Genomic DNA, 27794 nt, shown 5'->3' on the forward strand with positions numbered 1-27794 from the left:
AACTCTAAAAACAATTAAATTCTGTGAACTGAATTCATCCATGAGGACAGAGACAGTCTTTGGGAATCATGAATTGTGATGGAAGGGGAGATTGGTGAAGGTACATCTTGGGTCATGTTTTATCCAAGAGGATGCAAAGCAGTGATGATGTATAAAATCATATGTTAGCAGACAGAGCCAAATTTGAGATGACATGCTAGAGTCATACTAGTGACCCTTTATGGCACTAGAGTAATATGAAGGACACTCTACAGAGTCCTTACTGCATTTCTAGCATACAAACATTTGCCCCCTCCTCCCACCATTTGATCCTGACAACTCTGTAATTATTGATTTGTTCCCTGGTGTTATAGAAAGATCCAGGTTAAATATATCATAGTACCCAGCAAGGTACTGGATTCACTTTAGGTGCTATACAATTAATTGTTGAATGAATTAAGTTAATTAATTCTGTGGTGCTATGATTATGATGTTCTAGATAAAACCAGGATCATAGTTCTCCTCTATAATAACTTCCTGTTGCTTTGCCTTAATTCATTTTTGTTCTTGTACAAACATAGACCACCTGTCTTGCATTCCTACTTAACCAAATCACAACCATTCCTTGTGGTTCAGCTCAGAGGCTTCCTTTAGAATAGAAAGGCTTTTTGGTTGCTCCAGAGGGAGGAATTCTTTCCTTTCTCAACCCTTGTAGCAATTTTGTGGCTGTTTGTCATATGTAATGATGTGACATATAGCTGATCACAATGCATGTCAGTACTTTCAGTATCGAATTCAACAATGGCTTGTGAAGAACAGTGAACAATAGATAATGGAAACTAAATTTCTGGTTCTTGCAAATATTTTATTACAAAAATATAATACAACCTGCACATATTTGGAAGAAAATCAGCTAGTATTATGACTATTACCAAGGAAGGCTGCTCAAGTGTCAGACAAGTTTTCCCAAGACTCCAGAACATTTCCCATAGCATGAGAATATGTTATTTTTTATTTGAGCACACACTTAGGGGCGAGGTGGTCAAATATTTCCCTGTAGAGCCTACAAATGAGTTGAGGAAATTCCAAGTAGTATTACAAGAGAGAAAAAACAAGGAGGGGTTTTGATTCTATAAAGAGTGTGAAAATTTGAGTGTATAAGAACTTCTTGGGTACCTACTTCTGTGTCATGGGCCGTGTGAGCCGTTTCATGTCGCTTGGCCCACACCCTTTCTCTCCCTTTGCATCACTGTGAGTTATATTTATGTGACTGCAAAATGGGGGTGCTTATGAACTGGCTGAGATTGCAGGCTCTGCCAGGCAATCACTGTGAACAAGCTGCTCTCCTGTTCCTTGTGACTACCAACAAAAAGGCAGACCTGCCGAGGAGGGGGGGTGGGGAGGATGTCGTTAACACTTTCTTATGTAATTCATTATGTGGGTACAAATAATAATGAAAACAACAGAGAACAATTTCACATGACTCTTTATTGCATGCTTACTACGTGTCAGAGTTCCAGCAGGTAAACCCTCAATTCAAGAAAAATCCGTATTGTAGACATGAGGGAGTTGAAGTTCTCATAGCTAATTTGTGGCAGTCAGGAGCTGTCCTTAGATCTGTCCTAGATCCATCCTTAGATCTTGCTCTGTCCCCCTCCAAGGCCTCTTCATCTCCACACTACCTTACCTGACAAGTTAAAGAATTCTTATGGGGACAGGGTTCTGTTTTATGCATCTTGATGGCTGAACACCAGCACATGCTATAGTTGATGAAAATAATAGCCGGAGGAGTGCTCTTCTTCCTCCACCCCTTTTATTACAAACTATTTTTAAAAAGAAAAGTATAAGGAGTAATGTAAGGAATATCAATCTAGTAAAGCAGTAGTTCTCAAACACGGGTGATTTTGCCCCCAGGGGACAATTTGGTAATGTCTAGAGACATCTTTGATGGTGACGATGGGGGGCGGTGGCACTGGCATATCTAGTAGGTAGAGGCCAGGGATGCTGCCAGACATCCTGCCGCACACAGGAAAATCCTCCACAACAAAAAATTATCTGCTCCAAAATGTCGGTGGTGCAGTGGTTGAAAAAATAAATGGTTTAATAAGCCAGACATTTTTGAAGCCCTTTAATATCCACCCTTGATTTCTCCTTTCTTTTGAAGCAGGTGTCCCTAGGCATTCTTTTATATATCTACTATAATATATTTGCTACTAATATAAGTGTCTATAAGTAATAAAATAGATTGTTTTAATATCATTCAGCAATTTGATTTTTTTCACTTAAAGTTATCTTTTTGAGATTTATCCATTTTAAAAACAAAATTAAACATAGTTTATTAATTTAAATGGCAGTGCTTCCCTGGTGGCACAGTGATTAAGAATCCGCCTGCCAATGCAGGGGAGAGGGGTTCGATCCCTGGGTCGGGAAGATCCCATGTGCCATGGAGCAACTAAACCCATATGCCACAACTACTGAGCCCACGTGCCGCAACTACCGAAGGCCGCGTGCCCGGAGCCCGTGCTCTGCAAAAAGAGAAGCCACTGCAATGAGAAGCCCATGCACCACAATGAAGAATAGCCCCCGCTTGCCACAACTAGAGAAAGCCCGTGCGCAGCAACGAAGACCCAAGACAGCCAAAATAAATAAATAAATAATAAATAAATCTTATAAATAGCAGAATAGTGTTGTGTTGTATATACCACATTTATCCATTCACCTTTGAATTTTGTTTTAAATACAGTTAATATCCATGTGCCTGTACACCAGAGTTGCTCTAAGGTTTATATGGAGAAATCAGATTTCTGGATTGTATCAATATGTATCTCCAGCAGCAGTGAATATGAGTTTCCATTTCCTCACATCTTCTCCAGAGTGCGATATTGTCAACTGTAATTTTTGTGAGAAATTCCTTCTTTTACACTGCAAATCTGCTGGAAGTCCTCAGTACTTAATCTTAAAGGATTATCAGATTTCTTTAACATTTTATGTGAACAGGCATTAATATGTCCCATTTCTATTGCTTTCTATTTATGTTTAGAAGAAAAGTAAATGAATTAATGTAAGTGCCTTTTTTAGTAGGCTATATTGACTGTTATCCAACTGCCAGCTAAATATCTATTACTGAAGTTGAATATCCAAGTTCAAGTAAAACATCCAGGGGTTACCATGAACTCTTCCTTTACCCTTGACCACGCCTAGGCATCCCAACCTAAACTTTTTGAATTTGTTCTCTTCTCTTTGTCTTCACTGCTAGTCCCTTAGTCTGGGTCTTCGTAAGTTCTTATGGACTTTCAGCAACAAATCCTAACTGACCTCCTCGCCCCTAGTGCTACTCTTCTCCAATCTGTTTTCCATACATAGTACAAAATTTGAGTTCTAAAACTCAAAACTCTTCTCCTTTAAACCCTTTGCTGGCTCTTCCCAATAAAGCTCACCTTAGATGGCCTGACATTGCCTTGCTACTCTAACCTTCTTGCTAACTAGTCCCTCCACAGTCTATTCTATATTGCAATCAAATGGAACTACCAGCATTCGCTGTAAAGCCAGGCTTCCCATGCCTCTGCCCTTATACATGCTACTCTCAGTGCTGTGATGTTGTCAGTAAATTCTTTGCCGAGCTACTCCTGTTCATCCTCCTGTTTCTGAGTGGATGTCATTAGGATGACATCAGAAGACCTTAGGGTGTCTTCCCTCACCCTTCCTTCAGCCCTGGGAGGGTGAATGTCCCTCTTTGTCCTGTCCTGACACTATGTTATACTCAACTGCTCACATTCCATTGTTGTTATCTCTTTCCACATCTAGTTTCTTACCAGGACTTCAAATCCTTAAGGACAAAGGTGTCTCTAATTTGTCTTCATTTCTCTGATTCCCAGAACAGAAGAAGTGCTTGTTAAATGGATGGGGAGTAATGGTAAAGGCCTTCTTAACTTTGAAGTATTTCACGTCCCCTTAAGTCATGAGCCCAAACAAGGGTGGACCCTGAGTTCAGATTGCTGACTCCCTCTTTGAAATCTCATGTGAGGGGTCATAAAACCTCCTATACAAGAACCAACCTGCTCCAAAAGTTCTACATATTTTAGATTCACCATATTGTGGCATGTGTTTCTCCTAAGGTATTTCCATTAGTTTGTTTTTTTTTCCCCATTAGTCCACATGCATCTTAAAGGAAATGTAAACCACATGGTTGACATTCATTTACACTTAGCTATGTTATTTTTTTCTATAAAAAAGAAAAATGTAAATTGATGTTCAGATGCCTTTGGGGCTTTTTAATAAATACAACTTTCAAGTCAGTTTTCTTTCCATAGAATTATTATAAAGGAAAATGCCTTTGAACAATAGAAGGTTATGGCTCAGACCCAAACTCTAAATCAGTGGTATTTTAGTAGATTCCAAACGTGGTTAAAACCCTTATCCCAGAGCCCTGAACCAGAAATTCCCAGTTGTGTTTGCTCTCTTCAGCTGTCAGAGGTAGAAACAGAGGGCGTTGACCTTTTATTTATCTTTGCATCTTTAAGGTTACTTTGTCCGAAGAAAACGATCTGTACTTAGAATCAGAACATCTGGGTTCTATCCTTGACTCATGCTAGAAACAGAGGTGACATCCATATTCTACTTGCTTCATAACATTGATAGGAGCATCGAGTGACGTGAACATGAAAGTAAGTAGATGCGGTAAAAAGCACTACTCATAGTCTGTTAGTGGGAAGATGAATTGGTGCAGCCTCTTTAGAGGGATGTTTGGCAATGTCTACAGCAATTTTAAACAATGCGTAGGATCCTCGACTAAACATATCTGACTGCTATATATTTACACTATGAATATACTCACAGAACTATGTCAAAATATATGCTTAAGAATATTCCTTGTACTAAAGGTTTTCATTAGAAAAAATTTTATAATCTAAATTAACTTATTGGGAGTTAGTTAAATAAGTTAATGGAATACTAAATGATTGCTTAAAAATACCATTTATGCATATAAACATACATATGTGGAAAAAGCACCAAGACATATAATACGTGAAAATAAAAGCTAAGGTACTCCAGCGTATACTGGATTGTCTCATGAGTGAAGAACAATATGGAGGAGGAAACAAACAAAACAAACAAATAGAGGAGGAAATATATGTATTTCACAAGTCAATACAGGATACTTTTTGTTGGTAGGCTATATAGCAAAATCTACAAGTAGTTACCATTGGGAAAATCTTTTAATTTTCATCTTATGGTGCTACTACGCTTGTATTTTCATGCCATGTACACTTGTAGGCAGTGAGCTTGTGGTACATTTTTGCTTTCTTCTTCATGTTTTTACACACACACACACACACACACACACACAGGATAAGGAGAGACATACACACATTCACACATACAAGAATATTTAGATAATTTTTAAAGGAAAACAAACGTATACAGTCCCTTAGCCCAGTAATAAAGAATACAATCTTCAGAGCAGACAGATTGGGGTGTGAATCCTAGCTCAGCCCCCATTCTAGTTTTTTCACCTTGGGAAAATTACTTGAAGTCTCTAAACCTCAGTTTTACTATATGAAATTAGGGGACAATAACCTACCTTTCAAGCCTGAGTTACATTTTATAATAAATAATACATAAAGCTGCATATAACTTGCAAAACGGTAAACCTCATTAAGTTACATTTATAGTTATTGTTGTGTTATTATCACTGTAAGATAGCTAACACCTTTAAACCTCTTTCTCCATTAAGAAGACTAGTTAAAGGCAATTTAGTCCTCAGCCTTGGTTCAGGGCTAGTTTTAGGAAAAAGAAATGCAAGGCTGGGCTTCCAATAAGGTCTAGCTGTTATAACTGAAAGGCTTAGACTGTTGGGGGTGGATAAACCAAGTATATTGAAGCAGCAGATTTCATTTGAAACACAGCCCCCATCTACCACCGTGTTTGGCCCTTGGAATTCCCAGCTGAGACATGGCTTCTTAACCAGTTCACAGTATTTAGCTTTCCCATTTCCATAAGAAGCTCCAGTTTCAGGTTCAGAATCTAGAACCCCTGGTCTCCAGCTTAGAGTCCTTCAGCAGATCCATGGTTTAGGGCATCCCTGGAACAGACTTTTCTAGAATTTGAAAAAGTTACAAAGTGCACTCCTGACCCAAAACCATTTCTTGATTCTGAAAAGAAATTGTTCCTGGAAGTGCTTCAGGGGAAAGATTTGGAGGAGCAGCTTTCCATTTTGACTTGAATTGCAAACTCACATTAAAAAACATTAAGGATAATAAACTGGAAATTCAATTACCAGGCTTGAAGCCAGAACACCGCACACTCGATTTGGATTTGCATCTTAACTTATAGCTTGTTCTTGCCAATATTACTTACAATTCAGACCTTTACTTATGGTATAAAAGCACTTAGTGCACAGATGATTTCTCACCAAGAGCTTTTTGATGGACCTGCTCAAATGTCAATTTGGGTATGAGTTTAAAATAGAAGCAAATTTAAAATATTTCTCCCTTTTATTTTTATATTTTTATTATTGCACTTTGGGAATCCACAGAATTACATGACAAGGGTTTCAAATTTCCATACAATGTTGTGTCTTCTCTTGGATACCAATCAAGGTTTCTATTCAGCTTACAGTCGAATTTGTTTATAAGACACTTGTGTTGAGATGTGGGGCATTTGCCCGTATGAAGATGATTCCTAAGATAGGGGTTGGGGAAAATGAGGGGGATATATTATAGCCTTGCTAAAGAAAGCAGCTATTAGGGTATGAATTTTTGGCTTGCCTTGATGTTTTTAAAAATAATTCAGGTGTCCAGATGAGGGCTTCCATGAATCTAGATAAATGACTCTCAAGATGGATCTTTCCAATTCCTTTGTGAAGAGTGGCATGACTTAGCCATGAAGGGCAAAGGCAGTACCAGGAATGTGAACGTTGGTCACATTCCCTAGGTGTGAATCCATGCTCCATCATTATCAACTGTGTGACTATGGACAAGTGAACTTAAATTTTTTGTGCCTTAGTTCTCTCATCTGCAAAACTGGGATGGGACTTCCTAGGTGGCGCAGTGGTTAAGAATCTGCCTGCCAATGCAGGGGACACAGGTTTGATCCCTGCTCCAGGAAGATCCCACATGGCATGGAGCAGCTAAGCTCGTGTGCCACAACTTTTGAGCCTGTGTGCTGCAACTACTGAAGCCCACATGCCTAGAGCCCGTGCTGCACAGCAAGAGAAGCCACTGCAGCGAGGAGCCCTCGCACCACAGCAAAGAGTAGCCCCTGCTCGCCGCAACTAGAGAGAGCCTGTGTGCTGCAACGAAGACTTAACACAGCCAGGAAATAAATAAATTTATAAAAAAAATAAAACTGGGATAAAGATGAGAGTAACTATCTTTTAGGGCTGTGTAATGATAAAGAGTTAATAATGCATGTAAAGCTCTTAGAATAGCGCTTGGCAATAGTACACACTCAGTAAACACTAATGTTTATTATCATGAGGTGTGATTCATCAAAGACTTACAGGAATAGCTGATCATTATGTTTGGTGTGGAGAAAGCAGTGGCTTCTCTTCGGATGCCTCCCAGAATTCTGGCTTCCGTCTATAGCCATGAATCCCCATCTTGCATGCATCTGGTTGTCCTCTGGTGTCAAAGTATCATTTTCGAAAGTTGAAAGCTTGGCTCTCATATAAATATAGAGTGAGTACTTGCCCAATATTTATTTGATTCATTAATGAGAGAACCAGCAGGATAAGTTCAAAGAGAATTAGAAAGGCCAAACAGATGTTCAGTCAAGGTTGAGGTTTCCGGACCACATTCTACTTTTTATGCTGTGTCAAGAACATAGTATGTGTTCAATATTATGTAGTTAGTTATAAAGTTAATACATCAGATCAAATGAGCACAGACCAATTTGGAATGGACACAAGTATCTGGCCAGCCATCAGTAGAAGTGGAAGCTTCCCCAAGGGATGGCCATTCCATTCTCAGTTTCAGGAAGACAGCAAAGAATTCTCCAGTTAACATTCCTTCATGTCTGGTGCGCTGTTCACACAGCTGTAGCCAATTTCATGTCTCTTGGATGTAACTAAACTATCTCCTTGTTCCTACCTGTTCCTAGGTAAGTCCTTCTTATCAAATCCATATATTCTTTTTTTTGGGGGGCGGGGGGATTTGGATTTTTTTTTCATATATTTTTTCTTTCAGTCATTGGCAAAAGTCTTCTTATCACGAGATAAAAATAATTCTTTGGGGCTTTTATTTTACTCTCACAACCTCAATGGCTGTTAAAACAACTCAGTTGTTTTCAACTCCAGGGTTTCCATCTCTTCCCCTCTAGGTGGTACTTCCAGTACGGTGTTGCTGCCAGCAGCAAGTAAGGTGGATGATTTAGGAGGTGGGCTTCTCAGCTACCATTTCCTCATTGTGATCTATTTTAAGGAGCCACCAGTCTTTCTTTTCGGTTTTGTTTATTTAATGCCTCCCAGCCTCCATGTTTTTGTTTGGGCATTCTGTAGCAGGCATCAAAGTCATCTTTACTACTGTCACCAAAATTCTGGGGGGGAGAGGAAGCTGCTTGATGTGGAAAAATAATGTCTCAATAAGTGCTGGAAATCAAGATGAGTCTGAGAGCACAGGTTGACTGGGACTTACACAAATTAAGATAATGGCTGAACTTCTCTTCCTGAGGCAAAGCAAGATATTTATTTTTGGTCCTGAGAGGGAAGAAGAGAGACAGGAAGGAAGGAGCAGGGACCAGACAAGGCGATGGTAAAAGGCTGGGCGGCTACATGAGGTGAAGGGCAGGTGGAAAACCTCTGGTGACAGGGAGGTTGCAAGGATGTTTAAGAACAGGCTGGCTTTGTTTTCAGCTCTTTGCATTGCTGTGATGTGAGCCTCACATCTTTGAAGCTCTGTTTCCCAAGTCTCCAGGGAAGTCTATTTCATACATGTGCGTCTAGGACAAATATGTGTACGTATGTCAGTTATAAAAAATAGCATGGACTTTTATGATTGGATCAAGGTAACAGAGTCAACAGGCATAGCCCAAGCCAGAAGGAAACTGTGATTACAGACATCGTGGAGAGGGCTTTGAATACACTAAGGTTCTAAAATGGGGTTCAGGGCATACCATGTGTCCCACAAGTAGGGTTACAGTGCATTCCCTCTTTCTACAGTGATTTAATGGAAGGATGAAGAATGAATGGATCTCTGTACTGTGCAGCATCTCAGAATCACTCAGATGTGGCTCATCAAGGGGCTGACAATCTAGTCATGAAGATGAGAGAGATGTGCAAAGAGCTAGACCTTAGCACCCGGGAGAATCTAAGTGTCTTAAAAGTGCCAGCATAAGAATGTTAGTTCAGAGTGAAATGGCGTCTGATCTAATTAGGGAAACTATCACAGGCCTCATGGAAGAGATGGTATCTAAGGTAAACTTTGAAAAATGGAGAGAATTTAGATATAGGGAGGAAGGAATTACAATAATAATTGCTCCCATTTATTAGACAAAGAAAAATACCCATGCAACCACTACTCCCACCAAGAGATACAATATGTCTCTTACCTTAGAAAATTTCCCGGTGCCTCTTTGCTAGCAGATCAGAGGTTGCCCACATGACACTTCACTTCAGGCAACCTCTGATCTGATTTCCCTCACCAGAAGTTAGGTTTGCACATCGTGCTAAGTGTTCGCTTGCATTATCTCTTGATCCTCACAATAGTCTTTTGATGTAAGAGACCGTCAGCACTCTACACACGAGGGAACAGCTCAGTTTATTCATTTGCTCCAAATCGCATAGCTAGAAAATGACAGAGCTAGAACTTGAGCCCAAGGATAATTCCAAAGCACAAACTCTTATCCAGTATACAGAGGGAACGGCATGAGCAAGGAGAGGGAAACTGTAGGATGTGTACGGTCAGTAGTGATAGTTTGACTGTGGTCTAAGTTGTATGAGGGAAAGAACAGGGGAGTATAGCTACAATTCTGTGTATTTTTTACGGATCTCTTTTCCACCCAGAAAAGGGTTGTGTTTAATCCTCCAAGAGTCTAGTCACTCTGACCCCTGAGTCTGCAGGTTTAAATCACCTTCTAAATGATTTTTACATGTCAAAGTGTGTCCTCTCTATGAGGCAGAGAATAACTCCCAGGTGGCCCTGTGAAATATTAAGTGTTGACTTCATAGTATTTGCTGTTATTTATACATATGCATGTACACATTTGTACAGAAAGAAATACACATTGTGTGCATGGCATCTGTGCTGAAGTACGCGGCCAAGTGTCAGCACATTATCAGATTTAAATTAGCTGCCGGGCTATTAATAGCCCTGGTTTTCCAGTTTCTAAAATAAACGATCCCAGAACAGCTGGACTGAAATCTGAAGCAGAATGGACGAATACAACCCTGTAAGCGGTAGTAGTCTGTCTGTAACTGCTAAATAAAGTTTGTAGCTTCATAGATTTGTGGAGATGCCTATAAAAGAACCCTTGAAATGTTAAGGGATTTTTAAAAACTGCATAATTCCCAGCCAGTAAAAGGGATTGATTATGCCTTATCAAGAGGATTTTGAAGACCACTCTGACATCGTGGTGAATTTGAAAGCAGAGCTGAATCTAGGGACAAACAGGGTCCACATTGGCTGCGTTGGTTTAGTTGAAAGGGCCACCCACCATGATTTCTCTCCCACCAGTTTATCATTTCGGGGAGCCCACCATTAAATATTTGAACTTTTAAAAGTGCAGTGCCTTTCACAATCCGGTCCAATATCTTTTGTAGACTTGGCTCCTGCTATCTGTTCCATTCCTTCCCATACCCCTTGGTACCCTGTGCTCCTCCCTCACCGCTCCCTGAATGGGCAGCACACTGTGCTCTGCTCTGCTGCTTAGTTCATGCTGTTCACTCAACCCGTGCATCCTTCCTTCTTCTACCTGGAAGAATGCCAATCACTCTTCGAAGATCATCTCAAACATCCTCTTCCCATGACATATAACAAGACGCTCTTCCGCTGTCTCCTCATCCAGGTGGAATGAATCATGTCCTCCCTGCCATTCCTACAGCACTTTGTTCTTGACCTATGGTGAAAAGCAGCACATCCTTGAGTGAGCTCCTACCTCCTTGTGACCTTAAAGGGTGATCCTGGGACCAGCAGCATTGGTTTCACCTGGAAGTTTGTTAGAAAATCAAGATATCAGACTCTGTCCCAGATATACTGTGTCAGAAACTCATTGTAACAATATCCCCAGGTGGATTCGTATAAATATTAATGCTTGAGAATGGTGTCCTAGAGGACAGAGAACGTGGCTTGGTCAGCCTGCCCCATAACTTTGGAATTCGTCTTGTCTGGCCTGTTGACTGTGTTTCTGTCATTTTACCTGGAGATTTAACTGTTTAATATCTTGCTAACTTTTCTTCTCAACTGGATTGTCAACTCTTAGAGCAGAAAGAAGACTCTTACGCTTGTTTGTTTTTCTACTCTCACTTTCACATTGGCACTCAGTAAGTATTTATTGGTGACGGTCCAATGTCTGCCTTGCAAGCAAGCAGAGACCAAAGGCTTGGTGGGTGCTTGATAAACATCTGATTGACAGTAGGCCCAAAGGGGATTTAGCATACCCGGCAAGGCATTTGAATGGGGATTGTAAGCTTGGCTCAGCCATTAGCTGTGTTGATTCTGAGCCAGTCAGTTACCCTCTCTGAGCCCCAGCATTCACTTCATCTGCCGGGCATAGCCACTGGGTGACCGTCTCCCATGGAGTCTGGATCTGCAAGCTTATGATCCTTCAAGTAGATGAAGAGAGATTTGAATTTCATTTTAGGCAAAATTCTATACTCTGCTTTCCTGGAAATAGTGTTTGAAAATTAGAGAAAGTCAATATTTTGGAATAATTTAGAGGCGAGTCGCCCCCAGGCTCATTACACAAAGTCTTTTTTTTTTTTTTTTTGGAGTTTGTTTAAAAAGAGAATTTAATGATTTTCCTCTCATCTCCTGTATTTGTTATAACTGATAATGTTATGGTTTCTGCTCATTCAGTTGTCAGTGTTTTCAAAACTTTTTATTATAATCCCTTTCGGAGTAGAACACCAAAACTTTTCTGCTTTGGTAGTCAAGAAATGTCCTAGGACCTGAGTAAGTATTTGAAAAGGCATCTGATGCCTATAGTACTTTTTCAGATGTCTGTTTAATGAGGGTCCACACAAATGGCAGGTGTTCCTACAGAGTGCCTGTGAGGGACACAGAGTCTTCTTGAGAGAGAGTTTCAGGTCTGATATTCTGTGATCTGTAAAATGGTAATAACATGTTTCCCTCTACCATTGTTCATTCTGAACTTGAATAAATCGGAGGAGATGTAGCCTTAGTAATTTTAAAAGTAGCTACTAGAAATATAATTAGACTATAACCATAACAACAAAAGAATTTAAACATGCATCAAAGTCAAAAGCATTATTAATCCTAGGTTAAAAAATGGTACTTTATGCTTAAGAGCACGGTTCTTCCAAGCTGCTCAAAGCATTTCACACTGACTACTGGAAGTGTGAATATCATCATTTTATGGATAGGGGAACAGAAGTCCAGAGTGGGGCTCGCTGACCAAAATCCCAGCATCCTAGTCAGAGCTGGGCATTGCAGCTGGACCTTGTATTCCCCAGTATGGCCTTTTCCCTACCAACAGATATGCAGAACGTTCATTTTGATCTCCAGCCTGGTTGATAAAAGCTGTCTTCCCTTTGAAGTATGTGTCTATTTACTGGGTTGCTGTGTATTTGTGTGTCCCACACAAGACATGTGATTTCCTGAAACCTGCAGATAAACAATGATAATTGGAAATGGACAGTGTGCTTTGGCAGATTTGAAATACTGTAATACTTAATATAAGTCCAAATGCTTCCTGTGATAAGCAACCTTCACTTGCCTGAAATCGGGGCCCGCGATGAACTGGCAATTGGCTGGTATTAATTACGAGGCACATCCCGTAAATCTCTCTGCTGATGGGACTCCAGGCAGGTCTGAGGTCAGCCTAGGTCTGCAGCATGGTTGAATTTGTAAACACGGGCCAGAGCCTAATGCTCTTCCTCCTCAGCCCACATCTGCTTCCTAGCTCCTGGCAGCCCCAATTGCATGTATTTCAAACTCCATTTCCATCTCAATGCGTTTATGTCCAGTGTGATTGTACCTTCCCCTGGCAGGGCCCATCCACCAACCTTGCTCTGTTATCTCCCCCTCGGCCTCTTACATCGGAGGACTCGTAGCTCCTTATGATCTGCTGAACATTAATATTCACTAACTGGCTCCAGGGAGCTACGCTTCACCGAGCGCATTTTCACCTGAAAGGAGATGTTTAATATAAACATTTGGTTAATATTCTGTACATTTGAAAGTATTTTATCAGCATCAGTGTAGGACCAAAAGTCATTTAAATTCAATGGGAACTGATTATGCGCCAAGAATCGGTCCTTTCCAAAAGAGTGTGTTTTTCCCCTGCTATAATGTATACATTATGAAACTCACTTACACGGTTGATGGGAACACTTTGTGGACAAACCAGCAGCCCCGCATTTCATCTGACTGAGTATTCATCAGCTCTGACGCTAGTGTTAAATGGAGGAAAATATTATACAATATTGCTTTAAAAACTGTCTAAATATAATTATCAACATCTTTGGAGTGATAATAATTATCATAACAAGAGCTCATCAGAGGAAACACACAGTTTGATGAGGATCGTCTATTCCTGAGTCCCTGCCCCCTTGCAGAGGCAGGATGTAATTCTCTTTTTTTGCCTTCCTAAAGAGCCCTAGCTCTCTGAACTCCTCTGCTGGCTGCTCTACAATTTTACTTTACATGTGTCTCTGTGAAACTCCTTATCCCAAAGAGTTGTTAGGTAGACAATATAAGCAACTCCAAGAAAGGTTGAAACAGATGAATAGAAAATGCATTCGTAGATGGTTCCTGAGGTTTGTTTGAATCACACTCTAAACTTTTGGATAAAGTCTTCACAAAAGCAAACTATCGTTACTTTCTACATGAGGCACCTGTTGGATACCGATTTTTAAATGTTTTTCTATTGTGAAATATAGCTTACCAAGGAGTGAAGTGTGTGTGTGTGTACATATAACAAATAAAATTCTATGTGGCCACCATGCAGGTCAAGCACACACTATGTGCCTTCCTGACAACAACATTCCTTACCTCTCAGAGTTAACTATGTCTTCAAGTTTAGCCTGAGTTTGTTCATTTTCAGTGCTATATAGCATTCTGATGATAAATGGACTTACTTATCCATTCTAATGGATAAGTACTGACAGGCATTTGGGAAATGTCCATTTGGTACTATTCTGAGCAATGATGCTATGAGCATTCTCATTGATGTATGTATACAATTGTATCTCTGAAACACATACAGTAGAGTGTGATTGTTGGGTCATAATATTTGCATTTTTTCAATTTTATTGGGGAATGCCTAGCTGTTTTCCAAAGTGGTGTTACCATTTACACAGTTTACATTCCTACCAGCAACATAAGAGAGTCCTGGATGCCCCACATCTTCATCAATACTTGATACTGCCAGACTTAAATTTGAGCCAATCTGGTGGGTGTGTAGTGGTATCTTACTACAGTTTTAATTTGCATTTCTCTGATTATGAATGAGATTAAGCATGCTTTTGATTTGTTAGTTGGCTGTTTGAAATTCTTTTGTGAAGCATCTTTTCAAGTCTTTTGCCCGTTTGTTTAGTGGATTGTCTGTCTTTTCCTTATTGACTTGGTGCCATGATAAATGAAAGCCCTATCATGGTGTCTCTTTAGAAAGTACCCAGCACCATGATCTGGTGCTTCAACATAATTTAATCGTTACAAAGACAACACATTAGTGTAGGTTGCCTAGGTTGGGGCCATATCTTTTAGCGTTAAAAGTCCTTTTCTTTTTTATAGTTGGACTGTTTTGGAAGGGCTCTGGCTCCTTCAAGAGTCACTTCGATTGCTGCAGCAGGGATTTAATACTGTGTACCATGGAGTCCCAGAAAAAAATTAATTCCTCTATCAGTGAATAGCCAGTTTACTCACGGAACCCTGGGAGAATACCAAAAAGTAGTCTCTTGGACATTCAAAACACTCATTAGTGTCCTGACAGTGGATATAGTCACGTCCTAACTGGCAACATAATCACATACATGATTGTTACATTGAGTCAGAGAATGAAATAGGAAATTGTTTAAGGAGAAAGAGTTTGGACAAGAATGTGACCAACTTACCCTCCTTGATGTTGCTTCAGAGGCTCCAGACATCTTCTAACTCTAAGACTCACTTAAGACTTCTCTCCTATGATTAAAACTTCTTGATTCTACTTGTGGACCCAAGAATTCACACGTTCCTTCTGCGTGTCTTGAGTTCCAGCTCCCTGAGACAGGGCATTGGTCACTCCAGTTGCCCCCCACCCAAGAATGTGTCCCCTTGTTGACTATACATACTTTCTAGATCGCCTCATAGACCATTTTTCAACTTCTAAGTACTTTATTTGGGTTAGGTGCTGATCAGGTTCCTAGGGTAGTGGTTTGTGTATGAGAATCCCTTGCAGATGTGTTTGTTAGAGACGTGGCTATGACATATATTTAGGGTCAGGTCCAGAACAGAGGCACGTGGGACAGCTCAGTGCTAACTGGAATCTTGGGGTAGGTGAGACCGCGTGGCCCCCCTCTGCTCGTTTGTCCTTTGTAATGCAATCAGCTGACTTGAAGCTGAACATATGGCAACTGCCATCAAAACATAGAAACCATTCCCTCTGCCATGGCAACTGAAGAATCAGTGCACACTTATGGCTTGGATTTATTCAGTAAATGCACAACATCTAGGAGGGTTTTTTCTTTTCTTTTCTTCTCTTTTCTTTTCTTTTCTTTTCTTTTTTCTTTTCTTCCTCCCTACCTCCATCTCTTTCTTCTTTCCTGTGTCTCTCTCTTTCTCACTCACGTTTGGAATAGCAGCAGGGAATTAAGACTTTTTCTTCAAACATACTTCTCACATCTTTCTGTGGAGAGGGGTGCTTGGAATTTCCCAAATATCTTGTTCCACTTCATTTCTGCAGCACCTTCTTAATGGGAACACATTTCATTTCCAAATTTCATCCCTGAATGCCTTGGATCCAATTCAGTTTTCTCCCAAAGATCTTCGAAATTGATTCACCAATATATTTTTCATAAGTTCTACACCTAAGGGATAATACTGCAATTAGAACTGTCCTGATGCATCTGACATCTACAGACTAAATAATTTGACTCATTAGTGACAAGAGTATCAGAGGCATGCGTCCTGTCTAGTGTTGTAAGGATAAGTGTCTTAGTTTTGGTCCATTGTTCCTCTTGGTGGTTTATTCTCTCCTTTCTCAGCCCTTGAGGGTAATTGCATCTTATTGTCTATATCAAAGCAGTTCTATCACATAAATGGTTGGAGGGGGAATGAAAAAAAAAAAAAAGGATATTTTCTGTGAAAAAGCGTTGCCAGGGGCTGTTTCTTCAGACTTCACATAACCTTATTCCAAGGAAAACCAAGCCAAATAGTTGAAAGAAGCAATAACTGGGATCAGGAGGCATGAAAAGTTTGGTTTCTGCTTCTGCTTCTGTCCTACTTTTGCTGTTTCTAGCCCCTCAAATGGAGCAGGGTTGAACAGACTGCCATTCGAAGGACCTTTCTGCCTGAAATCCATGTTCCTTTCGTTCTCGGCAGTGCGCTGTTTTCTCTGTGTCGTGCTCATCCATTAGCATTTTAATTTAGCTTCATATGGCACTGTTCTGCAGATGGATTTGCTTTCTTGCTTTTGTTTATTGTACGAGTGACAAACATGAGGGCATTTTCATGATGTGAAAAAATGCCGTGAAGTTGTGAAAATGAGGTGACTTCTCCTTGCCAAGCCCCAAGGAATGTTAAAGCAGCGATGGTTCTGACAAAGAACTGCAAATGTTCCCAGTATTAAAATGTTCAGAAGCCTTGATCTAATCGAAATGAGAAGTTTTGGCAAAGGCCTAGACACTCAGACATGACCTGCAGTTCTCTCTGATAAATGGGATGTGGCTCGTCTGACTCTTCAGGAAGTCACTCAATCCTTTCTTTAATGGGGACACATCCTTCTTTATGTGGATTTGGAACAGTACTTGGAAATCAGACATGTACTACTTTGTGGGCACGGTGGTGAGTTGGTAGGCTGTTCGCTCTTATGAAACTATTTTCAGACATTGAAGGGCTTCTATTTTATGAATCCATCATTCCTAGAGGTCTATAAATTCTTACATCTACCTGGTACTCCCCAAGGACCCATTTATGGATTGAGTCTGAAAGTAAACAACTTCCTCATTGGAGGTTTTTAAATAAGAAAATGAAAGTTTTAGGGATGGGAAACCTAAGAAACTGTCTTTAAAAAGTTGTCTCTTCTCTGTACACTGGATGTTCCTAAGCACTTGCCCTTTCGTTGAGACTTCCCAGGGTAAAGTATACAGTTTAAAGCAGGGATGACCCCTACCTGGTCAATATTAATCCAGAGTTCATGACAGACAGCACTAATCAAGCACAGAACTCTTTACTGCTGAACCAAGAAATATTGTTTCAGAGTCCTTCCCAATACAACATTCCAAGTGGGCTCTACCATAGAGATCAGAGCTGATCAGAATTGCAGTGCAAGGTGAAACTGACCTACCCTCCCTGGTCTGGGCTCAGTCAATGATGTGATTCCTCTTCTTAGGGTGAGTGGGCAGATATAGCCGAGAACCTTTGTCTGGAAATTATGAATATTCAGCTCTTCCTACAACTCCCTTCTCCATCTGCCTGTGGTGAAGCCTTGCAAGTACTGGGGTGGGATGGGGTGGGGCAGGGGGCGGGGGGATCTTTTGGCAAGCAGACATAGTTCCTTCTTTGTCCTCATTCCAGGCCACCTCCTCCCTTATGTCTTTGTGCCTTCTCCCTGCATTCGTCAGGGATTTGGTATCCTTTCTCACGGTGCATCATCTAACCTCAGAGTGAGTCCTGGTTCCACCCACAGGTACGGCAGGAGGAATTCTGAGGCAGCCACCAAGATTTCTGCTCCCTGGTGTTCACACCCTTTACTCTCATGATTAGGTTACATGGCATGACAAAGGTGAAGAGATTTAGCAGGTGTAATCAAGGTCTCAAATCAGTTGATTTTGAGTTAGTCAAAAGGGAGATCATCTTGGGTGGGTCTAATCTAATCAGGTGAGGTCTTAAAAGGTGGGTTCTTTGTGAAGGAAGAAACAGAAATTCTCCTGTTGGTCTTGAGGAATTATATAGCCATGTTGTAAACTGCTTTTGGAGCAGGCCGTGTGGCAAGACCCTGAGAGCAACCTCTAGCTGCTGAGAGCAGTCCTCGGCCAATAGCCAGCAAGAACATGGGGACCTCTCTGATACAGCAGCAAGAAAGTATATTCTTCCGAACACCTAAAAGCGCTTGGAAATGGACATTTCTCTGGTTGAACCTTCAGATGAGGACGTAGATGGCTAACATCTTGTTTTCAGCCTTGTGAGGACCCAGCTGAAACATGTTGGCCTCCTGACCTGTGGAACCTGTGAAATAATAAATTTAACTGTCTTCAGCTGCTAAAAGTTGTGGTAACTTGTTACACAGTAAGAAAGAACTAATCTACCAGGCCAGATGTAAATCAGGGTACAAGATTCGTGTGACCTTTTCTGCTACCTTCCAAAATCAGCATAGACATCATTTTGTTTAAAAAAGTATTGTATAACAACAGTAACAATAAAACAGTGATGCCATCAGGAGAATTAAAGAAATTTTAAAACACTGTATGTCACAGTAATTATTTCTAGTCCATAGTAAAAGCATCAAGAGGCAGAGTTAGCGTTTCCTCTCTTCCTCACTTCCAAGGTCAGACCCTGTAACTGTACAATGAAATGGGCAGTGTCCCGGCATTAGGAAACAGTAGTAATGTCTGGTGTGGCCTAGTTTTGAAGAAGCCTCAGTACTTACCTTAATATACTTACCAAGCCCACCTACAAGAGTCCTACTCTTCGTACATCTTAGAACTATTTACCCTTCCTTTCATTTCAATCCCTGTACCTTTTTCTGTATGGATTCCTCATCCCCCTCCTGAAGGGAGGCTGCTGTCCTCAAGGTATTTGGTAGGAAACAAACATTATTAATCAGTTATGTTTTGAAAAGTTCCAGACAAGAGTCTATGTTTATCATGTGCCATTGCTCATGGCGGGCTAGTTTACCACAAATAACTCTTTACCGTAGCATTTCTTTGCAATGAATGAAATGGATCCCCTCCCTCATTTGGAATAATAATAATATGGTAATTTTACTTACTTCATAAGGATTTTGTGAAGACTAAATGAAATACACAAGAAGTTCTTAGTACCATAAAGCACATAGCACACGCTTAATAAATTTTTGCTGTTATTATTATAATTACTATTAAAATCTATTATGTGCCCAGCAATTTGCAGGACCACAAAGCGGTGGAGGAAAAACCCTTATGTGCCACCTGCCTGTGTCACAGTACAGACCCTTAGATTAAACATCACAGTGGCTCTTGATCATTCAGGAGTGGGTGGAGCTTGGGAGCCAGCATATAAACTGGGGGACCTGAGCTTGCTGAAAGCAGACTACAAAGCTCCATCAGTGAAGAGGAGCTTAATCCAGAAAGGTAGAGTACAAGGTTGAGATCGGAGGTGGGGGGTAGTTGAGAAAAATTTCTGTTTGGTGCTTTTTGTTGACTAATGGTGTTGGTAGGAAAGAGAATCGAGTGGATGGTTATAAAATTTCTGAATCAAAGTTGTGTGTATTCTGGGACTCTGTTGATTGTGAAGCTAATGAGATATGAGTATTGGGTACCTGAAGCGTATGCCGAATCAGTATGGTTTCTGTCAGTTTTTTGTATTTCTGGGCACTCAGAAGAATGTAATTTAAATCATTAAGTTGCCAGTTTTGTATATATACGTGTGTGCGTGCACGCACGTGTGTGCACAATATATCATTCAATAGAGGCAGTGTAGCTGGCCATAGGACCTTAATTTACGTTCCTCTGAACTTGCTGTCTGTCCCAAGTTCCTTAGCTTATTGCTAAGCTCAACAACGGCTTCTTTATAAACCTAGGGAGTTTCAGGTTTTCTGCTGTTTGGCCTGTATAATCTTTGTATTTTACATTTTTAGCCCTTTAAAAAATGTCATTCTTTTCCCAGGGTTCTTCTGATCTTTGGGTCAGAAGCATCCGAGTTCTTGTCATCAGTTGTCCTTCAGTCATGCTGGCACTGGAAGTATAAGAATATCATAATCCCATAGTGATAGAAAGACCTTTCCAAGGAAGATGAGATACCCAGCAGCCATAAAGGAAAATTCTGAAGGATTTGACCACTTTCAAATAAAAAGTTTCAGTTCAGCAAAACACCAGAAACAAATTCAAAAGATAAAATACACACTGGAGAAGCCCATTCGCTCCACACATTTGACAGTTCACAAAGAGCAACTGCAGCCCAACTTGAAAAATGAACAAAATGATAGGAAAATGGGCAATGGACATTAAGAGGCAACTATACAAGAAGCAATAGGAGTGCCCAATCAACCAGCAAAAGTCTGTTCCATCTTAATAAAGAGTGAAGGTGAAAGCTTAGTTAAGATGAAAATTTGTTGAAGACTGAGATGACACTTCTGCCGTAGATAAAAACATTGTTGGCAAGGAAGTGGGTCATTAGGCAGACTCCTGTGGGTATCCAGGAGGAGTGGGGGTGGGCATTCAGCAAGAATAGTAAACAGCTGTGTCAGCTTAAGCAGTGTCTGAGTTTGTGTTCCAGAATCTGAGCAGGGGCCCAGGAAGCTGAGGATGTGTCATGGGGCCCACGTCTAAATTCAGTTCAAACAAAAAATGACATACTTTGGTGACACACCTCAAACGTGGGGAGTTCTTTAACAGTATTCTAGTGTTTATTTGATTAAAATTTTCCTTTGTGCCTTTTCCTGCCTAGAATTTTTTTTAATTCTTGAAGTTCATTACCAGAATGTCTTGGTGCTTTCCCAGGATATGGACAGTGCTTTCTAGCCTCAGTTGGGCCTTCCTTTCGTTTAATTTAGCAATGTTTTCTTTTATTACACCTAATTTCTCTTTTTCTGTCCTCTGTTCCCACTCTAGAGGCTACCAGTCACTTATATGTTAGATCTCTTTTATTATACCATGTCTGTAATCACTTTTTGTTCTGTGTCAGGGATTTTTGTCCTCCAGAGAACATTTGGCAATGCTAGAGACAGGCTACTGGCATCTAATGGGTAGAGGCCAGGGATGCTGCTAAACATTCTACAACGCACAGGACAGCCACTGTCACAACAAAGAAATGATCTGGTCCAAAATTTTAACAGTGAGGTTGAAAAACCCCACCCGAGGCTCAAGGCTGGATCCTGATAGGTCTGTAATTTCAAATTACTTCAAATGAATGTGGAAGGACTTTCCTGATGGTGCAGTGGTTAAGAATTTGCCTGCCAATGCAGGGCACATGGGTTTGATCCCTGGTCGGGGAAGATACCACATGTTGCGGAGCAACTAAGCCCGTGAATCACAACTATTAAGCCTGTGCTCTAGAGCCCATGAGCCACAACTACTGAGCCTGCGTACCACAACTACTGAAGCCCCTACACCTAGAGCTCATACTCTACAAGAGAAGCCACTGCAATGAGAAGCCTGGGCACTGCAACGAAGAGTAGCCCCTGTTCACAGCAAATAGAGAAAGCCTGCATGCAGCAAAAAGACCCAATGCAGCATAAATAAATATAAATAATAAATAAATAACCAAAAACAAAAAAACAAACAAAAAGCCAAATGATCATGGAAAAAACCCAGAACTTATACAGAAGCAATAAATTTCTTCCTGTAGATAATATTTTTGATACTAATGCTATTGATGGGAGCATTTGGGAGCATGTATATGAGTATTTGAAGCACAAAACCAGAGAGATGTCCTTATACATCTAGCTGATGATCTTAAATAATAGGTACTATAATAAACCTTGATTAAACCTTAGTTATTTATCCTGCTAAGGGATGGTTCTATTTGTATGGACTACATTTTCTAGTTAATGGTGCAAAATACTTTTGTTTCAACGTTTGTTTTTCAAAAAAGATGGGATTTTCTAGCTGAGGTTCTTGCAGCATCTCTGGATTATTAAGCAAGTTGAAAACCCAGAAATTCCATATAAAAACTCTGAAATCTCATATAAATTTGGGAGGAGAGAATTTTGGTTATTAACACAATTTCTCCTAGATATAAGATTGGACTAAAATGACACTGAACACAATATATTTTCTAAAAGTGATTTTTTGGGGGGAAATAAACAATTTTATTTATTTTTTTTGCTTCCTCTTTTTATTTTATTTTTTAAATTTTTTATTGGGATATAGTTGATTTGATTTACAATGCTGTGTTAGTTTCAAATATACAGCAAAGTGAATCAGTTATACATATACACCTATCCACTCTTTTAAAAAAGTTTGTATCTAGCCATGTTGAGTTGCAGTTAGTTACTCAACATCTGAAATTTTTATTTAGCACTTCAATTATATGTATACATCATTCTTATCAGGATGGAGAAATTCCATGAGACTAATGAATTGACCTAGACTCACTTTATCTCTTTTTTTCCATAAATAAACATATTTGAGTGCCTGCTGTTCTAATTGTTTGCAAATTCATTTGCATGTTTTCCTTCAATATTTCATAGAACTTACAAAATTAATTACTTGATCTCTGTAATAATAACCATCCTGTCTCCTCCTTTTCTGTATTAAGGATAATTTAAAGGGAGGAATTTAATTCAATAGCGTCTCATTGTTTACTCAAATTACACATGCATAATGAGATCTCAGTAGGAAAGGATGCTGAATGCCACCTTTGAGACTCAGACAGTACCTCGGGGCAAAAATATGATAGTCGAACCATATAGTCATTAAGACTTCCCAGATTAAAGCCTTTGAATGGTCTGACCTGTGGTTTCTAGTGCTCTTCTCAAGTCTAAAGTGCTAGAAAGCAGTTTCAGAGAAGGATGGGCAAAAACTTCAGGAGGCAGAAGTCCCCACTGTCATCACTGCTGTGGGTTTTGTAGGTTTTGTAATTTCCAAAACTCACTGATGCTTTACTCTTGATAAAATTATGTGATATCTTCAGTTTAGTTTCCTTTTCTCCGCCCCTTCCTTAATAGTCCCCTAACATCCTCTCCTTAAAGGGTTGAAATAAAACATTAAGAAAACTAACACATACTCTCCTCTATGTGGGCCACGTTTTGGGTGCCATTTTCATTCCTTCTCTCTCCCCCTCTCTCTCAGCTCAGCAGTTTTGTGGGATTGGCCACAGCAATCTTAAATGAGATTTTAAAAAATTTAACAATTTCCTAGTTTTCATTTATATGAGTGTTTAATCCAGAGGTTACTCAACCCATGGTCTCTTTGCAAGATGCAGCACTTTTTATACAAGGTTAGTTAGACCACACCACTTTGCTTACATCTAGCCATGTTCCGGAAAGAGTTTCAGTTGGCTTACAGAGATGCAAAATTAAAACCGTGCCGTATTCATGTTTTACTACACTATGCAATGTCTAGGGCAATCAAAATAGCAGCTAGGGTGAAGAATCTTTTGGTCATTATTGGACACTCTTTGTAGTTGAAGGCTGTAATCAACAAGCAGTTTGTTTGGTGTCTTCTGTGGGCTCAGCATTGTGTTGGACACTGTGGAAGATGAAGAAAACTCTACCTAATGGTTAGAGAAAACAGTGCCTAGGACCACTTCCTAGGAAAACAGCAGATAGAAACATTTCCTTTACCCAGAAAATGTATCTAGAAAACAGTCAAGAGACAGAAATTAGATCTTTGATCAGCCCCAGTGATGAGAAAACACCTCTGGCCCTAACTGGAGACCTATTTACTCATACTTTGCTTACAGATCTAACAAACATGAGTCTCTGATTTCCAAGCTTGTAGCACTTTGGGAGCAGTGAATTGGAAGGTGATAGATTTCTACCGCAGGTGCACGGATGGCTGAAAGCCTCTGCATGTAAGAGAGGAGAGATTTGATAAGAGGCAGAAGGCTCTGGAGTGTGAGGGCATTAAGTACAGGGACCCCTAGTGTTCAGGTACAATGCAATCATGCGTGGCAAAGATGTAAAACCTCTGTGTATGTATCACATCTGCTTTGCATGTATTACAGGTACTAATATAATGCATGGTGAAGATGTTTCAAAAGACAGATATGCAACATATACCATAAATGTACTTCTTGCCAAAATTTTTACCCTTTTTTTTTTTTCCCAAAAAAGCTTGGGCCTAAGGAAGAACACCCTCAATTATCAGGAAAGCAGCTACAGTGTTGGATTTATTTTCTAGATAGCTGAGATTTTAGTGTTGCTGATGAGGTTGGACTAATAGTAAACAGCAAGTGACAGGATGTCATTAAATACTGGGTCATCTGCCATTTTTTTTTTGATAGGTTCCAAATCAGAGCTTACTGAATGTAATCTCTAATAGCAAAAGAATGGTTAAGGATTGTGCTAGGCCTTGAATTTGGACTAGAATTTGGATAGATGGTGTGGTTTTGCACTGATTAAATATGAAATCTTTCTTTTAACTTTTTATTTTATATTGGAGTACAGTAGTTTCAGGTGTACCGCAGAGTGATTCAGTTATGCATATACATGTATCTATTCTTTTTCAAATTATTTCTCAATTAGGTTATTCCAGAATATTGAGCAGAGTTCCCTGTGCTATACAGTCAGTCCTTGTCAGTTATCCATTTTAAATATAGTGGTGTGTTCATGTCAATCCCAAACTCCCTGTCCCTCCTGCTTCCCCCTTGATAGCCATAAGTTTGTTCTCTAAGTCTGTGAGTCTGTTTCTGTTTTGTAAATAAGTTCATTTGTAGCATTTTAAAAAAGATTCTACATATAAGCAATATCATAAGGTATGAAATCGATTTTTAAAAATCTTTTTATCCCCACTTTCTCTCTGAAAAGTAATCCAAGGAGATGGGCCACTTGGAGGTAGAGATTCTAAACGGAGCAGGTAGTGGTACCAAAGCAAAATCTTCCATCTTCACCATTTTCTTAGTGCCTCCTTCCATCTCTCTGTCTTCCTTCCTGCAGTCATCTTCAGTCAAAGTCTTCTGTTACAGAGTGCAGAGAAAGCAAAGAAAGGTAGTAGGAGCCACATCCTAGGTTCAAATTCTAGAGTCTTACTAGCTGGAGCCTTACTAGCTTGAGCAAGACATTGAACCTGAGCTTCTAGAGATGACACCAGTACTCACAAAATCACAGTGATGCATTAGCCGGACAACGCAGGTGATGAGTGTTTTCCAAACCTCAAAATCCTATGGGAAATGTTTTAAATGTTAAAACACTGAGTGATACCATTCTTCAGGATTTCTATTTTCTCTTCACAAATCTGGGACTCGGGGGCCTGATTATGGGAACGAACAGCTCTTTAAGAGTTTAAATAAGTCAACAACAATGGTTTAAATCTCAGCATGAGCAAGTAGTTGAAAAACCTTCTGTCCAGCATTTGCTCTAAGAAAGTATCTAAAAATGGGTTATTATTTGGTGGATTGAGTGAAATGTGCTAGGAAATCATAAAAATGTAGATGGCAGGACTGAGGTTTGTGGAGAGGATGATAGTGATCCATGACTGCCCATTCGAGCCATTATGGCCTGTTAAGTTCAAGTGCACAGGCTGGAAATCCTTATCAATCAAATTGGGGGGGGGTGGCCACTTAGACAAGACAAGCCATTCCCATCCAAGCCAGCCTGTCTACCAGTCCATTTACCCAGAGCAAGGACTGCTGTGTCTCACTCAGAACTGAGCTCTGCTCCGGTTTTGCTCCTAATGAGAAAGAGCTCATTGTTCTAATTGGTTTGAGAGTGAATCCCACTCCATGTCCCCTTGGGAAATCTGCAAATGCCCAGGGCTCATCTTGTCCTCTTTCATCACCATCCAGCCTCATCCCTTTGAACCCCTCCTCACCATTGGAGCCAGAACAATGTATTTAAAATGCAAATCTAACCACTGCTCCTCTTCTTTTGTTCTCTAACCCCTCTAGAATAAATCCTGAATTCCTTACCATGGAGAGTAGAGCCCTCTGTGATCTGGTCCCCTGGTCAGTGACACAACCTTACCTTCTGCCAGTCTCCAATTAGAAATTTATGCTCTAATAATGCCAGAGTACTTCAAATCCAGATACACATTGCCCCTTACCATGATATTTTATACCTCCATGTCTTTGTGCTGTTCTTTATGGGAACACTCTTCTATACTCTCCTTACCTGGTTATTCTTTCTCAGCCTTCAAGACTTAACACAGACATCTTTCCCCGCAGTCTTCCTTATAACTCCAAGAGATGGGTACAAGGAGCTCTATGCTTGCATCAAACTTTGTGCATGCCTCTCTGCTTAAGGTGGTCCATTGAAATGATCTGTTCATGTGCTGTTTTCCCATTTTACAACATGAGCTTTTTCAAAAACAAGGACTGTATTTTGTTTATCACTAAGGCACAAGCACTTAGCAAGAGACCTGACAGTCTACACAGTGAGTGTCAAATTGAGTCATTAGTTGTATCTCCAGAACATTCCTACAGTCAGGTCCATTGGCCTGTGAATGGAGACCTACCTCGATTACTGGGCAAAGAGGAGAACTGAAGTACTTACCCAGCAGGTATGGATAAGCTGGCTGTTGTCTACATTTCCCACCGAATGAATATTCCTGTGTTTCAGAAGTCATTTTCACATCTCCTCTGTTCCTTGAATCATGATAGACATCATGGCGGAGCACCTGCCCCCAAGGGTTTGTTCCCTAGGGGCACTAAACTAAATATAAACCTTGCAGGAAAAGTCACAGCCTTGAGGTTTCAGTGAAGAGACAGACTGCATGCTCCTGGAGGAGTCAGACCTTATAGGGTGGGGGACACACGAAATAGCCTTGGAAAATGGCTAAGATTTTTAAAAGTTAGAGATTGGGAAGAGGTAAAAGGAGGAGGGGAGAGATGATGCTTTTTTCCAGAAGAAACATCAATGGCAAAGAGATGCAAAAGCCCTGAGTATATTTGGGAGTCAAGAGTATACCTGATGGTTCTCAATTTGAACCTAATGTAACTCATTTTCCACCACTTACCCCATCTCCATGCTCCAGCCACCCCAGCTCCTTTCTCTAGCCCAGTGATTCACAAACTCAGGTGAGCATCAGAATTGTCTGGCTGGCTTGTAAAATAGATTGCTGGACCCCATTCCAGCTACTGAATTTCTGATTCAGTAGGTTAGATGATACTGATGCTGTGGTCTGGGGCAGTGTTTGAAAACCACTGCAAAACTTTCCTGTGGACACCACCATGGCAAAGACCTGAAGACATTGCTCCTCCCTCCCACCCCTGACCCAGTAGGAGATGGACCTCAGAACTCACCTGGAGCCTTGGGTCCTTTGGACTCGGAGGGAACAACTGCCCCTTGAAACCACAACCAACCACCTATTGGCAAGGCACCCACCACCATTTAAGTTGTCGAACAAGCAGTGTTTTCCCATCATCCTGGCAAATGAAAGACTAATTTGAACCATCTGGTTCTGTAACACCCTCCTACACCACTGCTTAAAAGGAGCCGAACATATTTTCTCTTACGTTTTGTCAATAAAATATTGCTCCCCGAGGCTGTCGGCTTGTTAGGTTTGCAGCCCATAAAGCAAAGATGGAGCGGTTAGTGGTGGCACCAGCCAGAAGAGGGCCATGGGGGCAGCCCCCAGCCTTTTGCTGCTGATGCCCTGTGCACCCTTCTTCTCCGGGCAGGTTCTCTAAATGGATGCGTTAAAG

This window comes from Hippopotamus amphibius, chromosome 16, assembly GCF_030028045.1.
Source record: "Hippopotamus amphibius kiboko isolate mHipAmp2 chromosome 16, mHipAmp2.hap2, whole genome shotgun sequence".
In the NCBI taxonomy this organism is placed as follows: domain Eukaryota; kingdom Metazoa; phylum Chordata; class Mammalia; order Artiodactyla; family Hippopotamidae; genus Hippopotamus; species Hippopotamus amphibius.